The sequence below is a fragment of the Aegilops tauschii genome, chromosome 6 (genome assembly GCF_002575655.3).
Source record: "Aegilops tauschii subsp. strangulata cultivar AL8/78 chromosome 6, Aet v6.0, whole genome shotgun sequence".
NCBI classification, from domain to species: Eukaryota; Viridiplantae; Streptophyta; class Magnoliopsida; order Poales; family Poaceae; genus Aegilops; species Aegilops tauschii.
Genome location: NC_053040.3, coordinates 311582058 through 311598999, shown reverse-complemented (window position 1 = coordinate 311598999; position 16942 = coordinate 311582058). Strand labels below are relative to the sequence as shown.

The 16942-nt window shown below is 45.2% G+C and overlaps 1 long non-coding RNA gene across 1 annotated transcript; it reads right to left on the bottom strand.

The window, feature by feature from the left end:
- Window positions 1-10003: 10003 nt before the first annotated feature.
- LOC120965843 (uncharacterized) lies at window positions 10004-10939 on the bottom strand. Its single transcript, XR_005758844.2, has 2 exons — window positions 10558-10939; window positions 10004-10464 (listed from the first exon to the last, which is right to left on the bottom strand). It is a non-coding gene; the product is annotated as an uncharacterized lncRNA (long non-coding RNA).
- Window positions 10940-16942: the final 6003 nt, after the last annotated feature.

Below are 16942 nucleotides of genomic sequence, written 5' to 3'. Positions count from 1 at the left end.
TAGATTTATGGGCATGTACGAGTCTTAGCACTTATGATGCGGCCCGAGGCTTAGTGCGGGGGCGTCGCTCCGGACTGCTGTCGACGTCCCATGCGAAGCTACCCGCGAGCGGGCCTTTGCCCTTCTTGGGCGCTTCCGCCTCCAGAATTGTGGAGGCCGCCCTCCTCTTTCTCCCCCCATCAGGGGGAGAGTCGCTCTCCTCCTCCTCCTCATCGTCGTCGTCTTTGGCGACGGAGGAACAGGTCTTGTCTTTGGACGTCGCGTCCGAAGCGCCCTTGTGGCGGGGGCCACTCCGGACCCCCTTGGCCTTCCCCATGGCCTTCTTCGCCGGCGCCGTATAAGGCGCCGGCACCAGCATCTTCGCTAAACGCGGAATGACTGGTTCTTCAGGCAGCGGAGCCGGACACTGGATCTTCTTCGCCCTCTCCATTCATTCCTGAAGAAGCAATGACAGTAAAAGTTCAGATATCCTCCTTGAAACAAACAAGTAGAGGACGTGTTAAAAACTTACCTAGCTGGCGGGGTGGTTAATGTTGTGCCCACGGTCCGAATCCGTGGCTGGCGGTATCTCGTTGCCCTTGAAGAGCAACTTGCAGCCATCTTCATGAGTTGTTTCAAAGAGCCTCTCCAGGGTCTGGTGCCTCTTCGGATTGAACTCCTAAAGGGGGCGTTTTCGGCTTTGGCAGGGGAGGATCCGGCGAACTAGCATCACTTGGATTACGTCGACGAGCTTGACGTCCTTGTCCACCATGCTTTGAACGCGCGTTTGCAGTGCTATCAGTTCATCTGGCGAACACCAGTTCAGGCTCTTCTCGACCCAGGAGGTGAGTCGCATGGGAGCGCCGGAGTTAAATTCGGCAGCCGCGGCCCAGTTTGTGCCGTGGGGTTCTGTGATGTAGAACCATTGTTTCTGCCATTCCTTGACAGTCTCCATGAAAGTGCCTTTCGGCCAGGAGACATTGGTCAGCTTACTGACCATGGCTTCTCCGCACTCCACGTGCTGGCCATCCACCACCTTCGGCTTCACGTTCAAGACTTTGAGCCATAGCCCGAAGTGGGGTTGGATGCGAAGGAAGGCCTCACACACGACGATGAATGCCGAGATATTAAGGAACGAGTTCGGGGATAGATCATGGAAGTCTATCTTAATAGTACATCAGCCCACGGACGAATGGGTGGAGTGGAAACCCTAGTCCGCAGAGGAAATGAGGGATGAATACCACCCTCTCGTTGGGCTTCGGTGTGGGGACGACTTGTCCCTGGACCGGAAGACGGTGGGCGATTTCCTTCGCCAAGTACCCGGCCGCCCGAAGCTCCTTGATGGAGGAGACCATCCACTTGCCTTGGCCTCCGGATCCGGACATGGTTGAGTGCTAGCTTGAGTGGGAAGAAGATGAGAACTTGGGTGCTGGAGCTCAAGAGTGGAAGGGCAGAGGAAGAGAGAAGGCGTGGGAGAAGAAGGGGGAATCCTTATCCCCTTATAAAGGCAGTGAATATCGAACGCCTCCCCACTCGCCCTAAAACTCGCCTATTCCCAAGGGTTGTGTAAACAGCACGGTTGGGTTACCCATGCCCGCATTGATGAAAATCCCGCAATAAGGGGACATGATCTCTGCTTTGACAAGACGTGCCAATGGAAACCGCATCTCGAAACGCGGAACGGCGGACAAAAACGGTTCGATATAGTGACCGAACAGATGTGATGTCATCTTGCAAAAAGTTGTCAGTAGATGGGACTCATGGGATATTATATTCCCTCTGCGGTTGTGTGTGGTGCGTGTGTTACAAGTCCGGACACGTTCAATATGTCCGAAGACTATCTTGGAGTTCGGAAGGAGGAACCCGCCTTGCAATGCCGAAGATAGATCTACGCGCCGGATACCTTGTCATTGAAGCCAGGTTCAGGGGCTACTGAGGGAGTCCTGGACTAAGGGGTCCTCGGGCTGTGAAGACACGAAGACCAAAGAGTGCACCCATGTCCGGATGGGACTCTCCTTGGCGTGGAAGGCAAGATTGGCGACCAAATATGTAGATTCCCTTCTTTGTAGCCGACCTTGTGTAACCCTAGATCCTCTTGGTGTCTATATAAACCAGAGGACTTAGTCCGCAGGGGAGAGACTCATTATCATAGTCATACATGCTAGACTTCTAGGGTTTAGCCATTACGATCTCGTGGTATATCAACTCTTGTAATACTCATATTCATCAAGATCAATCAAGCAGGAAGTAGGGTATTACCTCCATAGAGAGGGCCCGGACCAGGGTAAACATTGTGTCCCATGTCTCCTGTTACCATCGACCTTAGACGCACAGTTCGGGACCCCCTACCCGAGATCCGCCGGTTTTGGCACCGACAACGGTAATGTTACTGTCTACAAAGCTCGACTTGTTGCGAAAGATTTTCGACAAGTTCAAGGAGTTGACTATGATGAGACCTTCTCACCTGTAGCGATGCTTAAGTCTGTCTGAATCATGTTAGCAATTGCCGCATTTTATGATTATGAAATTTGGCAAATGGATGTCAAAACTGCATTCCTTAATGGATATCTTGAAGAAGAGTTGTATATGATGCAACCAGAAGGTTTTGTCGATCCAAAAGGTGCTAACGAAGTGTGCAAGCTCCAGCGATCCATTTATGGACTGGTGCAAGCCTCTCGGAGTTGGAATATACGCTTTGATAGTCTGATCAAAGCATATGCATTTATACAGACTTTTGGAGAAGCATGTATTTACAAGAAAGTGAGTGGGAGCTCTGTAGCATTTCTGATATTATATGTGGATGACATATTGTTGATCGGAAATGATACTGAATTTCTGAATAGCATAAAAGGATACTTGAATAAGAATTTTTCAATGAAAGACCTCGGTGAAGCTGCTTATATATTGGGCATGCTTCTCCAAAAAAGTCTGCATATAATATCAGAAATGCTACAGAGATAGATCAAGAATTTCTGAAGCTGCTTATATATTGGGCATGCTTCTCCAAAAACTTATTTCTGTGATGAACCATTTCTGAATAGCATAGAGATAGATCAAGACGCTTAATTGGACTTTCACAAAGCACATACCTTAACAAAGTTTTCAAGAAGTTCAAGATGGATCAAGAAAAGAAAGGGTTCTTGCCGGTGTTACAAGGTGCGAAGTTGAGTCAGACTCAATGCCCGACCACTTCAGAAGATAGAGAGAAAATGAAAGTCATTCCCTATGCTTCAACCATAGGTTATATCATGTATGCAATGTTGTGTACCAGACCTGATGTGTGCCTTGCTATTAGTTTAGCAGAGAGGTACTAAAGTAATCCAGGAGTGGATCACTGGACAGCCGTCAAGAACATCCTGAAATACCTGAAAAGGACTAAGGATATGTTTCTCGTTTATGGAGGTGACAAAGAGCTCGTCGTAAACGGTTACGTCGATGCAAGCTTGACACTGATCCGGATGACTCTAAGTCACAAACCGGATACGTATTTTTATTAAATGGTGGAGCTGTCAGCTGGTGCAGTTCCAAGCAGAGCGTCGTGGCGGGATCTACGTGTGAAGCAGAGTAGATAGCTGCTTCGGAAGCAGCCAATGAAGGAATCTGGATGAAGGAGTTCATATCCAATCTAGGTGTCATACCTAGTGCATCGGGTCCAATGAAAATCTTTTGTGACAATACTGGTGCAATTGCCTTGGCAAAGGAATCCAGATTTCACAAGAGAACCAAGCACATCAAGAGACGCTTCAACTCCATCCGCAACCAAGTCAAGGAGGGAGACATAGAAATCTGCAAAGTACATACGGATCTGAATGTTGCAGACCCGTTGACTAAGCCTCTCTCATGAGCAAAACATGATCAGCACCAAGACTCCATGGGTGTTAGAATCATTACAATGTAATCTAGATTATTGACTCTAGTGCAAGTGGGAGACTGAAGGAAATATGCCCTAGAGGCAATAATAAAGTTTTTATTTATATTTCCTTATATCATGACAAATGTTTATTATTCATGCTAGAATTGTATTAACCGGAAACTTAGTACATGTGTGAATATATAGACAAACAGAGTGTCACTAGTATGCCTCTACTTGACTAGCTTGTTAATCAAAGATGGTTAAGTTTCCTAGCCATGGACAAAAGAGTTGTCATTTGATTAACGGGATCACATCATTAGAGAATGATGTGATTGACTTGACCCATCCGTTAGCTTAGCACGATGATCGTTTAGTTTGTTGCTATTGCTTTCTTCATAACTTATACATGTTCCTATGACTATGAGATTCTGCAACTCCTGAATACCGGAGGAACACTTAGTGTGCTATCAAACGTCACAACGTAACTGGGTGATTATAAAGATGCTCTATAGGTGTCTCCGATGGTGTTTGTTGAGTTGGCATCGATCGGATTTGTCACTCCGAGTATCGGAGAGGTATCTCTGGGCCCTCTCAGTAATGCACATCACTATAAGCCTTGTAAGCATTGTGACTAATGAGTTAGTTGCGGGATGATGCATTACGGAACGAGTAAAGAGACTTGCCGGTAACGAGATTGAACCAGGTATTGAGATACCGACGATCGAATCTCGGGCAAGTAACATACCGATGACAAAGGGAACAACGTATGTTGTTATGCGGTTTGACCGATAAAGATCTTCGTAGAATATGTAGGAACCAATATGAGCATCCAGGTTCCGCTATTGGTTATTGACCGGAGATGAGTCTCGGTCATGTCTACATAGTTCTCGAACCCGTAGGGTCCGCACGCTTAACGTTCGGTGACGATCGGTATTATGAGTTTATGTGTTTTGATGCACCGAAGGTTTTTCGAAGTCCCGGATATTATCACGGACATGACGAGGAGTCTCGAAATGGTCGAGCATAAAGATCGATATATTGGATGACTATGTTTGGACATGGGAATGGTTCCGAGTGAGTTCGGGCATATACCGGAGTACCGGGGGATACCCCCCGGGGAGTGTATGGGCCTTAATGGGCCTTAGTGGGAGAGAGGAGGAGGCGCCAGGTGGAGGGCGCGCCCCGCCCCTACCCCCCCCCCCCAAGCCCAATCTGAATTGGGTGGGGGGTCGCCCCCCCCCCTTTCCTTCTCTCCTACTCCAACTAGGGAAGGGGGGAATCCTACTCCCGGTAGGAGTAGGACTCCTCCATGGCGCACCATAGAGGGCCGGCCCTCCCCCCCTCCACTCCTTTATATACGGGGGAGGGGGCACCCCATAGACACACAAGTTGATCTCTTAGCCATGTGCGGTGCCCCCCTCCACTATAATCCACCTCGGTCATATCGTTGTTGTGCTTAGGCGAAGCCCTGTGCCAGTAGTTTCATCATCACCGTCATCACGCCGTCATGCTGACAAAGCTCTCCCTCGACACTCAGCTGGATCGAGAGTTCGTGGGACGTCACCAAGCCGAACATGTGCAGATCGCGGAGGTGCCGTACTTTCGGTACTAGGATCAGTCGGATCGTGAAGATGTACGACTACATCAACTGCGTTGTCATAATGCTTCCGCTTACGGTCTACGAGGGTACGTGGACTACACTCTCCTCTCTCGTTGCTATGCATCACCATGATAGATCTTGCGTGTGCGTAGGATTTTTTTTGAAATTACTGCGTTCCCCAACACATACACCCAATGTAAATGGTTTATTGAATCTCGATCGTAGTGATACACATATTCATAATATTGATGCCGAAATATGCAAAGTTGATAATGATAGTGCAACATATTTGTGGCACTGCTGTTTAGGTCATATTGGTGTAAAGCGCATGAAGAAACTCCATACGGGTGGATTTTTGGAATCAGTTGATTATGAATCATTTGGTACTTCCGAACCATGCCTCATGGCAAGATGACTAAAACTCTGTTCTTCGGAACAATGGAGCGATCCACTGACTTATTGGAAATAATACATACCGATGTATGCGGTCCGATGAGTGTTGAGGCTCGCGGCGGGTATCGTTATTTTCTGACCTTCACAGATAATTTGAGCAGATATGGGTATATCTACTTGATGAAACACAAGTCTGAAACATTTGAAAAGTTCAAACAATTTCAGAGTGAAGTGGAGAATCATCGTAACAAGAAAATAAAGTTCCTACAATCTGATCACGGAGGCGAATATTTGAGTTACGAGTTTGGCCTTCATTTAAAACAATGTGGAATAGTTTCACAACTCACGTCACCTGGAACACCACAGCATAATGGTGTGCCGAACGTCGTAACCGTACTTTATTAGATATGGTGCGATCTATGATGTCTCTTACCGATTTACCACTATCGTTTGGGGTTATGCATTACAGACAGCTGCATTCACGTTAAATAGGGCACCCTCTAAATCCATTGAGACGACACCGTATGAACTATGGTTTGGCAAGAAACCTAAGCTGTCATTTTTTAAAGCTTGGGGTTGCGACACTTATATCAAAAGGCTTTAGCCTGATAAGCTCGAACCCAAATCGGCGAAGTGCGTCTTCATAGGATACCCTAAGGAAACAATTGGGTACACCTTCTACCACAGATCCGAAAGGCAAGATCTTTGTTGCCAAGAATGGAACATTTCTAGAGAACGAGTTTCTCTCGAAAGAAGTGAGTGGGAGGAAAGTAGAACTTGATGAGATAGTTGGATCTTCTCTCGAATTGGAAAATGGTTCATCACAGAAATAAGTTCCAGTGATGCCTACACCAATTAGTGAGGAAACTAATGATGATGATCATGAAACTTCAGATCAAGTTACTACCGAACCTCGTAGGTCAATCAGAGTATGTTCCGCACCAGAGTGGTACGGTAATCCTGTTCTGAAAGTCATGTTACTAGACCATGACGAACCTACGAACTATGAGGAAGCGATGATGAGCCCAGATTCCGTGAAGTGGCTTGAGGCCATGAAATCTGAGATAGGATCCATGTATGAGAACAAAGAATGGACTTTGATTGACTTGCGCGGTGATCGGCGAGCCATTGAGAATAAATGGATCTTCAAGAGAAAGACGGATGCTGATAGTTGTGTTACTATCTACAAAGCTCGAATTGTCGCAAAAGGTTTTCGAGAAGTTCAAGGTGTTTGACTACGATGAGATTTTCTCACTCGTATCGATGCTTAAAGTCTGTCCGAATCATGTTGGCAATTGTCACATTTTATGAAATCTGGCAAATGGATGTCAAAACTGCATTCCTTAATGGATTTATTAAAGAAGAGTTGTATATGATGCAACCAGAAGGTTTTCTCAATCCTAAAGGTGCTGACAAAGTGTGCAAGCTCCAGCGATCCATCTATGGACTGGTGCATGTATCTCGGAGTTGGAATATACACTTTGATGAGTTGATCAAAGCATATAGTTTTATACAGACTTGCAGTGAAGCCTGTATTTACAAGAAAGTGAGTGGGAGTACTACAGCCTTTCTGATAAGTATATGTGAATGACATATTGTTGATCGGAAAAGATGTAGAATTTTCTGGAAAGCATAAAGGAGTGTTTGAAAGGAGTTTTTCAAAGAAAGACTTCGGTGAAGCTACTTACATATTGGGCATCAAGATCTATAAAGATAGATCAAGACGCTTGATAAGACTTTCGATGAGTACATACCTTGATAAGATTTTGAAGGAGTTAAAAATGGATCAGTCAAAGAAGGAGTTCTTGCCTGAGTTGTAAGGTATGAAGTTGAGTAAGACTCAAAACCCGACCACGGCAGAAGATAGAGAGAGAATGAAAGTCATTCCCTATGCCTCAGCCATAGGTTCTATAAAGTATGCCATGCTGTATGCTAGACCTATTGTGTACCTTGCCATGAGTTTGGCAAAGGGGTACAATAGTGATCCAGGAGTAGATCACTGGACAGCGGTCAAAATTATCCTTAGAGGACTAAGGAAATATTTCTCGGTTATGGAGGTGATAAAGAGTTCATCATAAAGAGTTACGTCGATGCAAGCTTTAACACCGATCCAGATGACTCTGAGTCTCAATCTGGATACATATTGAAAGTGTGAGCAATTAGCTAGAGTAGCTCCATGCAGAGCATTGTAGACATAGAAATTTGCAAAATACATACGGGTCTGAATGTGGCAGACCTGTGGGGGATATACCCCGCGGCGTAAACCGGCCGGAAGTATAACCCGGCCAGACTTGGCGGTTTATTTGAGACCCCGCTGACACTTGGTGATTCACTGGCGACACGCCCTGACCTGGCGGTTTACAAGCAACCCGCCTAGTCATTATGACTCACTAGTGACCCGGCGGGCGGGTCAGAGGAACGACAAGACCCGGTGGCCCAGAAGGCGGTTCATGAAAGGCCGGCTCATGATATGGTGGGCCGGTTTAAGAGGAAGACAGAAGGAATATTCTCCTACAAAGGAAGCAAGACTAGGACTCCACTTGTAATAGAGTAGTTTTAATCCAACTAGGACTAGTCATGTAAACCGCCCCTTCAACATATATAAGGAGGGGCAGGGCTCTCCAAAGAGGGACAAGCAAGAAGAAACAATCTCTAGGGCTAGACACAAAGAGCCGGTTTACCGGCGACTCCCTCATGATGATAATGAGACCTAGCCACAGACAGCATGTAGGGTTATTACCGGATGATGTTTCCCGTGGCCCGAAGCTGTCTAAATCCTTGTCTTGTGTTGCGTCTCTCGATTTCGATCAACCCCTCTCAAGCTACCGCATAGATGCGCGGCCTCACGACTAAGTCCTCACACTAGGACATCTGCCATGACATCGGCCTGCGCACGGTGGTGTTGAGTTCTTGAAGGGATTTCTTCAGGGATCGAGAAGTTCGTAATTTTTCGGATGAAGAAAGTTAGTTCCAGAAAGATCTACGTCGACCAGCAGTCGGAACAGCGCGTACGAAATTATGATTTGGAAGTTTTTAGGGTTGCGTGCTAAAGCGGCTACAGCGAGCGCCATGGAGATCTGCCAAGTTCGATACAAGAATTTTTTATAAGGAGAAGTGTCAAGGATCCATCAGTCGCCGATTGCACCGAGACGGACCAGAAATTTTTCATTGCGGCTGTTTTTTGTGATCCGCCGAGTTGTGGTTGTTTTGTCCACATCACACATCTTCATGTTTGTTTCAAGTTTCAATGCAATCTGAAGCATCTCAATTACTCCAGATTAACTGTCAGCACAAAAAGGAGTCCGGTACGGATTCATGCAACCCACTGGGACCAGGAGGAAAAGAAAATTATTTTGTCCGTCAGAATCAGATGAAGCAGAGAAAACAAAAGAGGCCAGATTTAAAGACCGAAGACTTGGGCACTCAAATTTGTTTATGCAGATCAAGACAAAAGGACTGGCAGCAGGCCAGCCACGATCCTACGTTTCCACAGTTAATTTCCCCAAAAACACTATTGATTGTGGTGCACAAGTGGGATGCCCCAAGAAGCTCCTCACGTGGAGGCTAAATACAGCTACAAGTACATCTAGTACTAATGCTACATGGATTTCAAAGTTTAATTGACACATTGTACAACCACGTCTCTGCACTACGTCGCTCCTGGGAAGATACCATATCAGCATGCATGCAGTTTTTCCGGCTTGCTTCTGCTGTATCGTCGCCCGCCCTTTGTCTCTGCCACGCCGGGCCACCTCGCTGTTTCACCAGCCAACGCCCCTGTTAAACCGCCGACAAGTGGTTGATCCGCTGCTGCGGCCCGTTCCCCGTACACCTCTACAGGGGAGGGTTTGGTCTCCGTCGAGTCACCGTATGTGAGGCCGCCGTCGCCGCTATCACTTCTGATATGAGCCGCTGCTGACGTTCGCCACCCCCATCGGATTACTGAGCCGCCCGCCTATGCATTCGGTTTTTTCGGTTTGATTCGGTTCGGTTTATACGGGTTTTGGTTTATACGGTTTTTATACTTCGGTGTATACGGTTTTATACATAGATACGGTTCGGTTTCGGTAATAACCGTTTGCTTTCGGTTTGGTTTCGGTAATAACCAAAATAACCAAAGTTGACGCGAATTTTTAATCAACACATGGTTTGGCCACATGGAAAAACAAATTTAGTACTTGTCCAATACAACTACAACCTGGTTACCTACTTGAAGAAATTCTGAAACATGAAGAATTTATGTTCCAGTACAACAATCTAGTAGAAGACTACGAGTACAACTACAAGCACTAATTTAGTACATGTCAAGTGAAACCACAGGAAGAAATTCTGGAACAAAAACTTGTCCAGTACAAGCACAAGCAGAACTAAACATGCCCAGTACAAGCACACATGAAATTCTGGAATACATCAAAATAACAAACTTCAGTACAAAGTGCAAATTCTGGAACAACCAAAGTTCAGCGTAGTACAGTACATGTGCAACACACACACACAAACAAAAGGTGCAGATCGAGATAAAATGACATTTGTTTCATCACTTCAAGGCTTCAGGCAGCAATTTTCCACTCCGGCTCCACGCATGAAGATCAATCAATCGATATTGTCACATTATCATTTAAATGAATGGCACCCACTTCTATAAAAACAACAGAAATATTGCATGATCAATTAAATAGCATTAATGTTGCATGATCATTGAAGTAATTGAAATACACATTCATTTAAATACCTTCCTCCAGCCTGGTCAACTCAGCAAGATCAGCTTCAACATTGATACACTTAGAACGCAACCAATCTTGTGTGCATATCAATGACTGCAGTGTCGCTGGTGTTAAAGAGCTTCTGAAGTCATCGAGAATACGACCACTAGTGCTGAAAGCTGATTCAGAAGCAACCGTAGAGATGGGGATTGCTAGTATATCACGAGCCATTTTGAAAGAACGGGAAAGCGAGGAGCATTGCACTTCCACCATTCAAGAAGGTCAAATTCAGCAGTCAACCCTTCTGTGTCCTCAGCTAGGTACTTGTCTAATTCAGTTCTGGTATTTGTGCTAGTGCTGCCCTCTCCGCAAACTCTCATTCTTTTCTGGTTGTATCGTGACCTCACTAGAGAACTTGTGTGAGCGTAGGAAGTTTTTGAAATTGCATGCTATGTTCCCCAACATATTCTTCACAGGTGGTGTCATGAGGACATTCACTTGAAGACTTTCAAGGCATCTTTTGGGAACCTAGATTTTCTTCATAGGTTGACCGTTCCTGCAGTTAGTTCCAACATATCTAGCAAATACTTCACCATTCTGATTTTTGAACAGTTTATAGTTGGAGTCAAATGACTCATCAGATGAATATGAAGATTCACATGTAAAGCCAGATAAAGTGGATGGATCTACGGGAGGTCCTTTCGCGGCAACCCATGAGGATTTGGGATACCGCTCAGGTTTCCAGTAGGTCCCATCAGCATTGAGTTTCCTCTCAAAGGCAATACCCTCTTTCCTAGGGTTCCTGTTCAAGATCTGCTTTTTAAGCACATCACAAAGAGCTTGATGCCCTTTGAGGCTTTTGTACATGCCTATCACATACAATTCCTTCAACCCTACATTATCGTCAGTGATACTTGTGGTATCTTCAGATGAGGAATTTGTGACCACAGAAATAGTTGAAGAATTTGCAGCAATAGAAGCATTTGAACTTTCAGGTGAAGAATTAGCAGATTCACGTTCAATGCATTTCAAACATGGTGGAATGAATTCTTCCTGGGCGGAACCGATCTGTTGAGCAAGCAATGAATCGTTTTCCTTCTGAAGATCTTCATGACTCACCCTTAGCTTCTCAAGATCTTGCTTTATTTGAAGAAATTCATAAGAGAGCTTCTCATGATCGGCTCAGAGAGTTTCATGACGACCTTGAAGGTTATGAAACTTTGACTGTAGTCGCTGAAGATTATCAGTTAGAGTTTGAGTTCGATCCATTTCCTCACCCAACAGGTCATCACTTTTGTCTAGCAAATTTTGAACCTTTTCCAAAGCTTTTTGTTGTTTAACGGCAATCTTAGCAAGTTTGTAATAGCTAGGTTTGAGATTTCATCAGATTCATCCTCACTTGATTCAATGGAGGGATATTTGAGTACCTTGGCACCTTTTGCCATGAAGCAATAGGCGGGAGCGAAGTCATCGTTGCCATCGTCAGTAGTGTTGGAGTCGACATTTTCTTCACAGTTGAAGATGGACTTGCTAACGAAAGCAGTAGCGAGAGCTAGGCTTGCCACACCAGAGTCTGACTCCTCAGATGCTTCCTCTTCCTCATTTTCCTCAGATTCAGCTTCAAAATCCATTTCCTTGCCAATGAATGCCCGAGCCTTTTTGGAATAGCTCTTTTTGTGAGATGAAGACTTTGAAGATTTTGATGATGAGGACTTTAAAGATTTCTTCTTCTTTGAGTCATCTGAACTATCATCCTTGTACTTCTTCTTCTTTGATTCCTTTGCCCACTAAGGACAATCAATCATGTAGTGACCAGGTTTCTTGCATTTGTGTCAAGTCCTTTTCTTGTAATAGCGGGATGAGGAATCGGATCTCATGTCATCACCTCTTGAAGATTTTCCAAAGCGACCACGTCTTGAGAACTTCTAGAATTTCCTTACGAACATTGCTAGCTCCTGGCTTAGTTCTTCAGGATCACCAAGGCTGCTGTCAGAATCTTCCCCTTCAGATGAGGAAACCGCCTTGGCCTTCAGTGCGCGTGATCTTCCATAGCTTGGCCCGTAGAGGTCTCTCGTCTCAGCTAGTTGGAATTCATGAGTGTTCAGTCTCTCAAGGATATCAGCAGGATCAAGTGACTTGTAGTCTCCATGTTCTTGAATCATCAGTGCCAGAGTGTCGAATGAGGAATCAAGTGATCTCAGCAATTTCTTCACCACCTCATGATCGGTGATGTTAGTGGCACCAAGTGCTTGAAGCTCATTTGAGATGTCAGTGAGGCGATCGAAGGTTTGCTGAACATTTTCGTTGTTGAATCTTCTGAAGCGGTTGAAGAGATTGCGAAGAACATCAACTCGAGAGTCACGTTGAGTTGAGCCTCCTTCGTTGACCTTGGACAGCCTATCCCAGATAAGCTTTGCTGTCTCCAAAGCACTCACTCTGCCATACTGTCCTTTGCTCAGATGGCCACATATGATATTCTTCGCTTGAGAGTCGAGTTGCTTGAATCCCTTCACATCAGCGGCGTTCAAGGAAGGAGTGATGGAGGGAACGCCATTTTCCACAACGTACAAGAGATTTGTCAATTGCCTCAAGATGCACGCGTATCTTATTCTTCCAGTAGGGGTAGTCCGTCCCATCGAAAGTAGGACACCCAGCTGAGACCTTGATCATGCCTGCAGTTGACATAACTAAAACTCTAGGTGGTTAAACCAAAATCACACAGAACAAGGGAGTACCTTGCTCTGATACCAATTGAAAGTGCGTTATATCGACTAGAGGGGGGTGAATAGGCGATTTTTACAAATTCGTCACTGAGGAAATACAACTTGAGGAATTTGCTAAGTGACGAACTACTAGCAGCGGAATAAGTACTCAGGTGCAGGCATAATATGGCAGTAACACAATCATCATGATGATATGAAACAAGCATAGAGTACAGGTAGCGTGTAAACAGGATAAGCAGGCTGAAGATAAGATGACTAAAGAAATAGGATTGAGGAAATTGATGAAGTCTTCAGTCAAAGTCTTCAAACAGCAACAATCAAGTTCATCAACACATGAATGAGGAAATGAAAGGGTTGAGGAAATAGAACCAGTAGCTTGGTGAAGACAATGATTTGTTGGACCAGTTCCAACTACTGTGACAGTTGTACTTCTGGTTGGAGCAGCTAGGTATTTAAACCTGAGGACACACAGTCCTCACCGTATTATCCTTGAGCTAAGGTCACACAGACCTCGCGCAATCACTCATGGTAAGTCTTCAAGGTGACTTCCAAACCTTCACAGACTTGGTCACTCGGCGATCCACAATTCCTCTTGGATGCTCTAGACCATGACGCCTAACCGCCTGGAAGATGCACAGTCTTCAAAGGTAACAAGCATCGGTTCCACATAGGAACAATCTCTTCGGTGATGCTCAATCACTTTGGGTTTTAGGTGTTTGGGTTTTTCCTCACTTGATGATTTTCGCTCAAAGTCGTCGGAGGATGGGATGCTCTCAATAACAAGTGTCAGTTTCTCTCGGAGCAACCAACCAACTAGTGGTTGTAGGGGGCAGCTATTTATATCCGGGGAGCAGCCTGACATGATAAGACATAAATGCCCTTCAATGATATGACCGTTAGGTGGATAAGATATTTTGGGAGAGCTGGCACATAGCACAACAACGGTCGGAAATTTGAGCTCTCAAATTCCTCAGGGCTATCATGTTACTCACTTGTAGGAAATCCGCACTGGCGAACTCCTAACTCCTCAGTCAGAACAAATTCCTCAGAGAACAGAAGATCTTCATCTCTGTCACTGAAGAAGACTGAATTGTATGAGATTTCCAATGGCTTCACTCGAAAGGATTGGGTATGTGTAGGCTTTGAGATGAGCATCACTTGGAAAGTGTTCCCTTAGTTTTACCTCGACCCCCTTTAATAGTACGGTGTTTCCTATGACTCAGGAAAGAGAAAATGAAACTACGAAAACGACAGTCTTCACGCTTCATAATCCTGGCATCAATATCAAAGTCTTCAAGGTCACACCAATTTCCTCATTTTCAAAGTCTTCAAGAAAACCAAAATCTTCAAATGAAGACATTCATTTTTGGGGGTCGACTTTCATCGTAAATATCAAACTCCTCATAGACTTATAGAACCTGTGTACACTCACAACACATTAGTCCCTTAACCTATAAGTCTTCAATACACCAAAATCACTAAGGAGCACTAGATGCACTTACATTCTTTCAGCACCTCTTCTTCCAGCACCACCTATTCCAACGCCACTTCTTCCAGCACTTCCTCTGCCAGCTCCTCCTCTGCCAGCACCTCCTCTGCCAGCTCCTCCTCTGCCAGCACCTCCTCTGCCAGCTCCTCCTCTTCCAACTCTTAGTGGTCGTGTAGTAGCAGGAGCAGCAGCTCTTGGCTGTCTTGGCCGTGGTGCAGGAGCAGGAGCAACGACTCTTGGTTGTCTTGGTGGTGGTGTAGGAGTAGGAGCAGCACCTCTTGGATGTGAATTGCTTGGGCCGCCGCCCCCTTCCCTGGTCCAATTCGGACTCGGGCAAGGGGGGCCGCGCGCCACCTCCTGGCTGCCCTCTCTCTTCTCCACTAAGGCCCAACAGGCCCATTACATCCCTCGGGGGGTTCCGGTAACCCCTCCGCCACTCCGGTAAAATCCCGATTTCACCCGGAACTCTTCCGATGTCCAAATGTAGGCTTCCAATATATCAATCTTTATGTCTCGACCATTTCGAGACTCCTCGTCATGTCCGTGATCATATCTGGGACTCCGAACTACCTTCGGTTCATCAAAACATATAAACTCATAATACCGATCGTCATAGAACTTTAAGCGTGCAGACCCTACGGGTTCGAGAACTATGTAGACATGACCGAGACACGTCTCCGGTCAATAACCAATAGCGGCCTGGATGCTCATATTGGTTCCTACATATTCTACGAAGATCTTTATCGGTCAAACCGCATAACAACATACGATGTTCCCTTTGTCATCGGTATGTTACTTGCTTGAGATTCGATCGTCGGTATCTCAATACCTAGCTCAATCTCGTTACCGGCAAGTCTCTTTTATCGTTCCATAATGCATCATCCCGCAACTAACTCATTATTCACATTGCATGCAAGGCTTATAGCGATGTGCATTACCGAGAGGGCCCAGAGATACCTCTCCGACAATCGGAGTGACAAATCCTATTCTTGATCTATGCCAACTCCACGAACACCATCGGATACACCTGTAGAGCACCTTTATAATCACCCAGTTATGTTGTGGCGTTTGGTAGCACACAAAGTGTTCCTCCGGTATTTGGGAGTTGCATAATCTCATTGTCATAGGAACATGTATAAGTCATGAAGAAAGCAATAGCAGTAAACTAAACGATCAAGTGCTAAGCTAACGGAATGGGTCAAGTCAATCACATCATTCTCCTAATGGTGTGATCCCGTTAATCAAATGACAACTCATGTCTATGGTTAGGAAATTCAACCATCTTTGATCAACGAGCTAGTCAAGTAGAGGCATACTAGTGACACTATGTTTGTCTATGTATTCACACATGTATTATGTTTCCGGTTAATACAATTGTAGCATGAATAATAAACATTTATCATGATATGAGGAAATAAATAATAACTTTATTATAGCCTCTAGGGCATATTTCCTTCAGTCTCCCACTTGCACTAGAGTCAATAGTCTAGATTACACAGTAATGATTCTAACACCCATGGAGTCTTGGTGCTGATCATCTTTTGCTCGTGGAAGAGGCTTAATCAATGGGTCTGCAACATTCAGATCCGTATGTATCTTGCAAATCTCTATGTCTCCCACTTGGACTTGATCCCGGATGGAATTGAAGCGTCTCTTGATGTGCTTGGTTCTCTTGTGAAATCTGGATTCCTTTGCCAAGTAAATTGCACCAGTATTGTCACAAAAGATTTTCATTGGTCCCGATGCACTTGGTATGACACCTAGATCGGATATGAACTCCTTCATCCAGACTCCTTCATTTGCTGCTTCTGAAGCAGCTATGTACTCCGCTTCACACGTAGATCCCGTCACGACGCTTTGTTTAGAACTGCACCAACTGACAGCTCCACTGTTCAATGTAAACACGTATCCGGTTTGCGATTTAGAATCGTTCGGATCAGTGTCAAAGCTTGCATCGACGTAACCATTTACGACGAGCTCTTTGTCACCTCCATAAACGAGAAACATATCCTTAGTCCTTTTCAGGTATTTCAGGATGTTCTTGACCGCTGTCCAGTGATCCACTCCTGGATTACTTTGGTACCTCCCTACTAAACTAATAGCAAGGCACACATCAGGTCTGGTACACAGCATTGCATACATGACAGAGCCTATGGCTGAAGCATAGGGAACATTTTTCATTTTCTCTCTATCTTCTGCAGT